The sequence below is a fragment of the Molossus molossus genome, unplaced genomic scaffold (genome assembly GCF_014108415.1).
Source record: "Molossus molossus isolate mMolMol1 unplaced genomic scaffold, mMolMol1.p scaffold_m16_p_1, whole genome shotgun sequence".
Taxonomy (NCBI): Eukaryota; Metazoa; Chordata; class Mammalia; order Chiroptera; family Molossidae; genus Molossus; species Molossus molossus.
Window position 1 is genome coordinate 146,712,458 of NW_023425344.1, and position 10,999 is coordinate 146,723,456.

At 39.0% G+C, this 10,999-nt stretch overlaps 1 pseudogene; it reads left to right on the forward strand.

Moving 5' to 3' along the window:
- Nucleotides 1-9,041: 9,041 nt before the first annotated feature.
- LOC118644005 lies at nt 9,042-9,924 on the forward strand (annotated as a pseudogene).
- Nucleotides 9,925-10,999: the final 1,075 nt, after the last annotated feature.

The window sequence follows — 10,999 nt, forward strand, 5'->3', positions numbered from 1 at the left end:
GCACAGAACTAATTCTGATTGCTATTGCCATATTTATAAAGACACCAAAAAGTATAGGGTAATATTTGTTTTAAATACAAATAGTATTTATTTTCTGTTGGGTATTTGCACATAAATAGCTAAATTATTTGGCAACCTCTCCTGGGGGCTCATTTTTCCTCACTACCAATGATTACAGTAAATTATTCTTCAACTTGGTTCACTTTTCATTTATAATTTTGTTTAATAAAGTCTTTATTTTTAGTATTTTAAATTACAGTGATACCTTGGTTCTCGAACATAATTCGTTCCAGGAGGACGGTCGAGAACCAAATTGTTCGAGAACCGAAGCAATGAAACCCAATAGGAAATAATGGAAACTGGATTAATTCGTTCCAAGCCCCAGAAAATGCCTATTTACTGGCCTAATTTGTATATAATATGTAGAAAAACATAAGTCTCAACAAGAAATAAAAGTGTACAGTATGTCTAAGGGTTAAATTCAGTGTAAAGCGTGACTCCACAAAGCGTGACTCTCTCTCTGCACTCACACTGATGATGCAAGCAAGGCGCGCTGGGCCGAATGAACGCCATTCGGCTCAACTCGGCTCATCTCGGAAGTTCAAGTTCCAAATATTTGTTCGGATTCCAAGACAAAAGTTTCTCGAATCTCCTGGTCGAATACCGATTTGGTCGAAATCCGAGGCGTTCGAGAACCGAGGTATCATTGTAATTAATTTATTTTTGTTATATATGTTTCTCCTTTTCCCCCCATTGAGTCCTCCCTTCCCCCTCCCCACCCTGTCCCCAGCTTTGTTGTCCATGTCCATTGTGCATGCATACATGCATATAAGTTCTGTGGTTTATCTCTCCTCCACCACTAATGAAGTCTTTAAAAGGGTCGTTAGTTTTCTATTGCATTCCAGATGAAATGGTAGTGTAATTATTACCACTTTCAAATTTGTCTGTCTTCAACTTTCTTCATCTGCATAATGTGGTACTTTCAAATTAAATTTTCATTATGCATAAAATTAATAAAGAGCAATTTAAATTACCATTGAGTGTCGACCAATTGTTTGGTGATATACAGAAGGCTGGATCCTTGATGGATTGTTTTTATAATAGGAAAAATAATCAAATGGCCATTTCATCATTATCAAGAAGTTATTGAAGCATTGCTCCTTACACAAAAATATTTTGTCCAGCTATTTGAAAACGGAAAGCAGAAAGAGTTGTGCATAGGGAACTGGGGTGAGCGATCAGTCCCTAGGCTTTACTCACCAAATATCCAGTCAGCTGAAGAGACCTTATGTGAGTGTCGGACTTAAACCATGATGAGCAAAACATTGTACAAGAAAGAATTACAAGTACACAGTCTCTGCACACCAGGAGTTTGGGTGTGAATGCTGAAACAACTGCAGTACACATATCAAGAGAGAAACCTGTTAGGCTGAATTAGGTAATAGAAAGAAAAATGTTCATTTCTCTAGGATTTCCAGATTGTGATAAAAGAGATTGGGTTCTGTCCACTGAGATATGGATACAGTGATGAGCTGCACTATCAAACACTGGAGTAGAATCAGTGTTTGCACTGTATTCAAATACGAGGGGTGATACTTTTGTTTTTCTTTTTATGTTCTTGTTATGGTTCTCCTATGGACTCAAAACCCACAAATTTGAAAGATACAAGTTCAATTTTTAAACATTTTGCCATATGTGCAAGCATATGAATTATCCATTCTGTTTGAACCTCTGTTTTAAAAAAGATAATTTGAGAAATGCAATATTAAATCAAACTTCTATCAGTTGTTTTAACTTCTGGTGTCTAGTCCAGGGTGTCATTTATTTATTCATTCATGCACAAAATATATGATAATCATTTACTAAATATCAGGCATACATGACAGGTTTTGATTTATTTATTTACTTCATTTGATTTAAATAACAATGACCCAGCCAGCTAGCAAGTTGTGTTTGACTGTTAACAGAGCCTGGGAATTCTTAGCCCGCCTGTGACAGCATAAACACTCTAAAGCTCAGATGGCATTTATTTTCACTTGGAGGAGAGCACTCAAGAGTTCAGAAGATTTTCTTGACAATAAAAATTCAAATCACAAGCAAAAAAAAAGGAGTTCAGAAGATTGTCCCCCCAGTTTTTTAAATATGTCAAAGAAAGAACATCTCAATGAAAAAACTCTTACACCATTTATAAAGGAGAATAAAGTTAAGGCATTTGGTAAAAAAAATAAAAAAGCATTCTCCAACAGATAACAAGAGTCTGCTGAAACTTTGCTTTCTCCGAGTCGATAATTCTAAACTTGCTGTCTCTGCTGGGTCGTTTTTATTCTGCATGGACTCCCAGCCACCTGATTGATCTTCCCCGGGCTTTTTGGCTGCAGGCATGACACGTAGGCTGTGAAGTGCCTGGGAGCAGAGAAAAGGTTGGTCCCTCCAGCTGCTGCTGGAGTAGCCCTGACACGCTCACCTAGACAACCCTTTTATAGCCCTTCTCTCAATCTCTCCCTCCTGGACCATTCTTCAACCCGAAGAAGGTGGCTTCCGCCCAGCCTGCCTCTGCACACAGCTTCTGAGGCTAGTCTTTGTAGACCCTTCCCCCTTTCTAGGCCATTCTGGAAATTGTTGTTAGCCTAATTGTACTTGAATAAAATTGCTGATGGGTAGAAAGAGGAGATGTTGCCTTTCTAACACATTTTCCCAGAAAGTTCTAAGTCCTCCCCATCTTTGAGGTCTGAGGGGAAGGGGAGCTGGCAAACATCATAGTAACTGGGTCACAGTTTTACTTTATTAGTGTTATTCTATTTTGAGCTTTTCTGGCCTAGGCAGAACGTTAGCTGTTTTTGTTCAGATAAGGCAGGGTAGTGTCTATAAGTTTGGGCCTCTATATTTACTTAGAACTCTTTATTTTAGATATGAGTCCTAGGCTTCCTTTGTTAGTGCCCGCAGGTCTTTTATCAATGATTTATTAGGGAATCTTGAAAAAATACACCCCGAGAAATTAATAGAAACACATACACACAACACACACACACACACACACACACACACACACACACCCTTCATCGGGTGGGCGGAGTCTAATAAAATAACATAATAAGAAAATTCAAAGAATGCAAGAAATCCCAGGAGAGAAAACATCTTATGCATATAAGATGAAGTGAGAATAAAGGAGCTTACGTGAAGTGAGAATAAAGATTTTGGGAGAAGAGGAGGCTGAGAAGCATAAAGATATTTCTGGTGAGCTCTTTATCAGTAGTCTGCTACCAATTAGCTGCATTAGCCCTGGAAAAGTCATTACCCTGATCTTGTTTGTAAAAAGATTGTGTGACCTTTAAGATTTCTCCTAGCCTCATGAATGATGAGAATAACAAGTCATATTAGTAGCTATCATTTACCGAGATCTACTATATTATTTGAAATAATTCTCTCAAGCAGAAATCATTGTCCTGATTAACAGATGAAGAGATTGTAGTTCAAAGACATCTGGTGCTTATCCACAGTTCTAAATTGTATATTTTAACAAGATGCAAAAAGTGAAGAGGAATGCATAAAAACTAATACTTAGCAATCCATGAATTATTTCTATATTTAAATTTTGTTGTCTAATTGTGTTTTAATAACTGTTTATTTATGAGTTTATTATTCAGCAAACATGAAACCAGTGTGGTGTAAAGCCCTAGACTGGGAACAAAGAGACCTTTCAGGATGCTGGGCAGCTCACTCCACCTCTGGGGGCCATTTCATCATCTCTGTGCTAGACCAGAGTTTTTTTTTTATCCTCACTCAAGGACATTTTCCCATTTTTTTGTTCAGCTAGAGTGGGAGGGAGAGAGAGAGAGAGAGAGAGAAAGAAACATCGATGTGAAAGGGACACATCGAATGGCCTCCTCCCGCACAACCCAACCAGGTCTGGGGACAAACTGCAACCGAGGTACATGCCCTTAGTGGGAACTGAACCCAGGTCTCTCTGGACCACAGGTCGATACTCTAACCGCTGAACCAAACTGGCCAGGGCTAGACCAGAGTTTTTTTAACACACACAACAAAGGTGGAGTTTGTGAAACTTCAGATAGTATATGAGTTTTTATAAGAGTTTGTGTATGCTTTGTGGAAATATATCTGATATTCTGAGAAGAGAGCTCAAAACTTTTACCAGTGTCTAGCACAGCAGTTTTTCACCATTAAAGGTTGAGTACCAGTATTATAGATGGTCTTGAAAGAACTTTCCGAATCTGCCTTGGTTGCGTGTTTGCAGATTGTCTTGGTTCTTCATGATTTGCTTTCTATTTGTGAGCTCTATTCTTCTGAGAAGCATTTATTTTTAACTCCCTGTGTACAGTAGCCCACCTGGAGGGCACTATAATCTATTATTTCAGAAACATTCTTCTAAGTTTTTCCACTGAAATTCTTTAGAAGTCCATCTGAACTCTATCATAAAGACTTCGGACCAAAGATATAAACAAGAATGCATCAAATATCAAGTCTCCCACAAGAAAGAGTACATTCTACTCAAACAACCTGGTCCTTGCTTCAGAACATAGGAATGAACCATGAAGAGGCTGGTTATATAAATCATGTGTGAAGCCCAGCACCTACTCCCATTTTAGAAGAAAGACAGGGATAAATACACTCCCAAGATGGGAGTGTAGGATACCAAGCATATTTAACAATCGGAGGAGATTATTTTTTAACAAACTCTCCTCTATATGGCAAATGATTTTCAGTAATAATCATGTAATGAAACAAATAATAATGGCACAAAAATTTTTCATTACAGAAAAGAAATAATTAAATAGCAAGTCCAACAAAGAGAAAGGAAAAGGTCATCACTTTTTTTATAATGATATTTGTTTTTATTAATGATATTTAATTGCATTAATGTCTTCTTTGAAAGGAAAGAAAGAGGAATAAAATGCTTCCAAAGGTAAAATCCTCAAGGTTCAAAGAACAATTTGCATGTGGAATGACATGATTGAAAACACACACCTTCTATTTTTTCAGCTTTATAACCACTGTAATATTAGTGCTTACTTCCAACAACTGTTTAAATGTAGAGATGAGTAGTACCCAATGGTTAGAGACCTGAACCAAGGCTAAAGCAAGTTGGAATTATTCTGATCCCTGACAAATGTATCCTTGTATTGAATGTGTGTGTCGGAGTCTTGAAGGAAAAGTATATAATTGGGAGTTCTCCATTATCATTTAATAAAATCTATCTTCCATTAGAAGGTAGATTTTATTAAAGATAAGTAATACAAATAATGAAAATGTGCTAATTTGAACTTTATAGATACATTAGTAAACTCAATTGTAACTATAGCAATTGACCATAAACCAACGCAGTGTTTTTATGCTGCAGAGGGTTTTATCACCAAAAGTGCTTAGCATTGATAGTACATGGTGATAATAAAAAGCAGACCAGCCCTGGCCAGATAACTCAGTTGGTTAGAGTGTTGTTCCAGTACACCAAGATTGCGGGCTCAATCCCCATCAGAGCACAAATGGGAATCAACCGATGAATGCATAAATAAGTGGAACAACAAATCTCTCTCTCTCCATTTAAAATAAAAATTAAAAAAAAAAGCAGATCAATCTTTTGTTGGTTTTATTATTTTAAACTTACTACAGTTAATGCACCCCTTTAGTTCCTATGAACCGATTTCTGCCCTTGATATGCCACTGGGGTAGAAGGAAGAAATTAACTTTCAGTTCTTTTTAATAAATTACTTTTACCTTAAAAATAAACATATTGTCAATTATGTTACCAGACTGCTTTTCATGTTGCCCAATGATGCTGGTTTTATGGAAGCTTTTCCAGAAGGAGGATCTGTGAAAAGTATTTGATTTGCTTCAGATGAATATATGGTGAACATCCTTCTGGATGTTAGAGTTGCTGATTTTGCAGCAATCAATTCCTGCTGTTTAGAAAGGTATCAGATCCAAGTCACAATCATGCTGAACTCTGTCCCTGTAGCTTCTCTAAACCATGCCATTTCAGGCAGTAGAGAAAATTATGATTTTCATCCTCTTTTAGGTTTAGAGTTAAAATGAAAATGTATGCTGTGTTGAGCACTCTCTTCTGTTCCATTGAATTAATTAACTAAATGAGGGAAATTAGGTGAGATGAGGGAGGTTAAGAATCCAGGCAGTCAAGTTGAAAGACAGCAGAGAACAGCTGCTTTAATGGAAACTGTACAATCTGACATTAGTTATGTTTTCATTAAGTATGTGGTAAGTAATTTAGTGTTGCTCCCACACTTAACCCAAAAGACATTACCGTGAGTTGTACTGAGATAGTTTTGCCTCTACCCACACCAATCTTTCCTGCAAAAACAGAATTTCTACCACTGCATTAGAGACCAGAGCATAGCTCTTATTCTGACACTTTGAAAAAAGACCTTTTCAAGCTTTTGCTTGAAGTAAGGTAATAACCAAAGTCTTTGTGGGTTTGGGGAGTCTGAACTATTTAGATGCTTGCTCAATTTTTTTTTTTTTTTTTGTAATGGATACCTAGCAAAAAACTTACCTTAAACTATCTGAAATATATTTTTATCTGGGATATTTTAATAGTTTCAATTAATTAGGCTTGCATAGTCACAAGATGAATAATGCAAACTATTTGTCTTTGGGAATTTGAAACATACACTGCACCAAGTCTTTCTCTTTGTGAGAGGTTTTATTGTAAGATGGTCTATTCTATCTGCAGAAAATATGAGTTATATGCAGAACAGTTTCCAAAAGCAAAGAATTTAGGAAATATTGGGGGTTTTTTTAGGCTAACAAATTTTCTTTCCCTCTGGTTGTTACTCACAGACTTCAATATGTTCACTTGTATTCAATATGCTAATTGCTTCTGAGAGGGGAATATGGTGTGTTTTCAAATTGACTACAGAATACTTTTTTTTTTTTTTCCATGAAATGTCTTTTGGTACTCAGCATTCCATATCACCTCCTTAGAAAACCTCTTGTCTCTCTTCTTTCCACCTCTGTCTCAGGTGAAAACCAGGAGAACATAGCATGTTTCTGCCCCTGAGATCTCTCTGTTCCCCTCTGTCAGGTTTCATATTCTCTGGTTAGAAACGTTGGTCCCACATTTTCCTGAGACCACCAGACATAATCTGCCTACTTGGATCAGACAGTCTCTAAGATGTTCCCTGAGGAAATGTGATGCCATGGGAAGAGGTGAGCTTGAAATAACATTTGGATGCCTTCATTGTGCTTGTCACATCATGGATACAATATAAATATCAGTCTGTCCTCTCCCCAGTAATCTGCTTGAAAAATAAAGATTAAAAAATAAAATGTTGAGCCTGGCCAGTGTGGCTCAGTGGTTGAGCATTGACCCATGCACCAAGAGGTCACCAGTTCGATTTCCAGTCAGGGCACATGCCCAGGCTGTGGGCCTGGTCCCCAGTGGGGGCATGTAGGAGGTGGCCAATTGATGTTCTCTCTCATCAATGTTTCTATCTCTCTTTCTCCCTTCCTCTCTCTAAAATCAATAAAGAGAAATAAATAAATAAATGTTGAATTTGTTTCAAACAGAGTAGATATTGAGTACAATCCTAGATCCTCACTGAATGCTATTTTTTTTCAGTGTTAGATGAAGATATAGTAAAATGATTTAGTAATAAGACATTCTCATCTATAAGGCAAAAGCAACCAAAAGACATACATTAGCCAATAATACTCATGAAATATGTCAACACTAGCTAAAGGACGTGACTCCCAAGAGAGATTTTTATATAATAGGCAACAATTTGACTTAGTCCTCATTGTCTTGCATTGGACACAATTATATAAAATCTACTTGAAGCTAGGACATTTATAAGAACAATCATGTTATTCAAAAATTATGAATGATTTACTTGAATTGATGCAAGTGTGTTATGTTTGTAGTTTTACTCAAAATCTACACTATTGAATTTTGATGAGCATGGCATTTGTATTTGTTCCAAACTGTAAGGGGCATACACTATTATGACTGGCATAGAACAGAACATGGGAACTATCCAGAGAGAATTTGCACCCATTATATATTTCCTGTATACAAGGAATATATATGTTCTCTCATTTATCTCTAATAGCAACCTTCGGAGGGTCTATTATTATTTCAGTTTTATGAACTTGGGCTCCCAGAGGTTAAGTAAAATGCCCAGGGTTACATAGTTATTACGTCTGGGCAGATTCAGCATTGTGCACCCAGATCTATAACACTCCAAACTCCATATCCTTTCCATCAGTAGGTCGTCTTTTTACTTGAATAAAAATCTTTATGGGGCCCTGGCCAGTTTTGCTCAGCGGTTAGAGCATTGGCCTGTGGTGCAGAGAGACCCAGGTTCGGTTCCTGCTAAGGGCATGTACCTCAGTTGCAGTTTGTCCCCGGCCCTGGTTGGGTCATGCGGGTGGCAGCCACTAGATGTGTCCCTTTTGCGTCGATGTTTCTCTCTGTCTCTCTCTTCCTCTCTCTCCCTCCCACTCTATCTGAACAAAAAAATAAAAAATGTCCTCGGCTGAGGATAAAAAATAAAAAATAAATAAAAATAAAAATGTTGGTGGGTTAGGGAGAAGACATGTTGCATTTCTAATACATTTCCCCAGAAAGTTCTAAGTCCTCTTCATTCTCAGGGACCGAAGGGAAGGGGGGCTGTGCACACTTCTTAGAAATTGGGTGACAGTTTTACCTTATTTGTTTTATTCTGTTTTAAGCTTTTCTGGCCTAGACAGTTTTTTCCCTGTGACCCTTAGAATACACATTGTTGTGCTAAGACTGTCATACCTGAGATGGCAGAATCACTGCCAATGTCCTTTGTTCTTTTTTTCTTTAACTTTAATTTTTAATTTTTTTCAATTACAGTTTACATTCAATATTATTTTGTGTCAGTTTCGGGTGTACAGCATAGCGGTCAGACTACCATTTACTTCACAAAATGATCTGCCAATATTCCAAGTACCCACCTGGCACCACACATAGTTATTACAACATTAGTGACTCTATTCCCTATGCTGGTGTTTTGGATTCCTCCACATATGGGCAGTCAACACACATGCACAAAACCACCCGCACTCTCCGCGCCTGCGCGGCGGGCGGGCGGAAGGTCGTCTCTGTGACCCGCTGGGCGTTTGGAGCAGCTGGCGCCACACTGTCCACCGCTGCCCGCTCAGCCGGTGGCGCCGGTCTGTCGGCCACGTCCCGCGGGGTGGTGGGCGCGCTGCGGCCCCGGGGCAGCCGGCGCTGCCCGCCGCCTGGGAGCCGCTGGTGCTGGACGTGCAGGGCCCTTCCTCCGCCGGGAGTCGCTGAGCGGCCAGGCCGCGAGCCAGCCTCTGGCCGCCTTCGTGGGCCTCCATGGCCTTGCTTCTGTTTGCTCTTCCCACACAGATGTCAAAGTGCCCGGCTTCTCTGACCATCGCGTGCTGAGGTGTGAGTGCAACGTCTTCAGAGGAAAGCAGCGAGGCTAGAAAGGGTTCCTCCTACTTGGTAACCAACGACGACACTGTTGCATATACCGCCAAGAATGTCGTCTCCCACTTCGTCTCCATCAGCAGCGCCTCGCGGACGTGTTGTCCATGTCGAAAATAGAGATCAAGTTATCTGACATCCCGGAAGGCAAGCGCGTGGCTTTCAAGTGGCGGGGCAAGCCCCTGTTTGTGCGGCACAGAACCTAGAAGGTTGACCAGGAGGCCGCAGTGGACGTGTCCCACCTGAGGGACCCACAGCACGATTTAGAAGGAGTGAAGAAACCTGAGTGGGTCATCCTGATAGGTGTTTGCACACATCTTGGCTGTGTACCCACTGCAAATGCAGGAGATTTGGGTGGTTATTACGGCCCTTGCCATGGGTCCCACTGTGACGCTTCGGGCAGGATCCGGAAGGGGCCTGCACCTCTCGACCTCGAGGTTCCCTTCTATGAGTTCACCAGTGACGACTAGTGATTGTTGGCTAGGACCTGAGCTCCAGTCGTAGCTCTTTCTGTCTCCATGTCACCTCAGCAGAGTTACTGAAAGCAGGTCTGTACTTCAAGTTGTTGATTTGGAATATTTAAGATTTGCTGACAATGTATTTGCTAATGTTAATGTGAAGTAAATCGAATCTAAGGTTGAATACTTTTAGGCATTCACCTAATAAAGCCACTGTTAAATGTTGTGGGCTTGAAGACTTGAAAGGCGCAGTGTCTTTGACAGTTACTTCTAATTTAAAGCCTCTGGCTGGTGTATATATATATAAAAAAAAAAAATCCACGGACAATGCCCACAAAGACAGGCCCAAGCGCTTTGTTTGAGCATCCTTTCCTTTGGTTGGTTTGTGTTTTCATTATCTCACATATTTTATGTTTGCTGAGCGAAGGTGACCAAATAAGTGTTATATAAAACACTCATTAATGAAGAGTCATGGCAGGTTTAACTTTACTTAGTGTTCATTCTCTCTTTTTTCCCCTGGCCTTCACATGGCATTTTCCTTTCTTTCATCATATTTTTATATCTCAGAAAAATATTTCTCGGAAGTTAAGAACCTATTTCTAGTGACTGGAGAGTTTTATTACATGAAATAAAAAGGGGAGACAAGAATTATATACTACAAGAACAAAAATGAATGTTTGTTTAGTGAATCAAACAAAGTAGAGTAAATAGAGAACATAGAAAATAAAGCAGCATTTTTACAGCACGTACAATGTTACATACATTTTGGTTACTTTGGAAAATGCCATTTAAAATTTGCTAATAGTGTTTCCAAATTGCTAAATTGATTATAATTTAGTAGGCAAGTAATAATAATAAAAAACTTGCTCACTTTGCAATGCTTAGTTGAAGCAAAAAAAAAAAAAGGCTGTGCAGATCAAAGCCTCTCCTGAGAGAAGAATGACCAAGAAGAAAATATATTGTGTCCACTGTCTACCAGCCTGACCTGAAAGAAATTGGTTTACAATGTCTTTGAATAGAAAATAGAAGTGTGTGTTCTCTTATTCATATAGAAATGCTAAATTAAACATGAATATGTGAAGTTAGA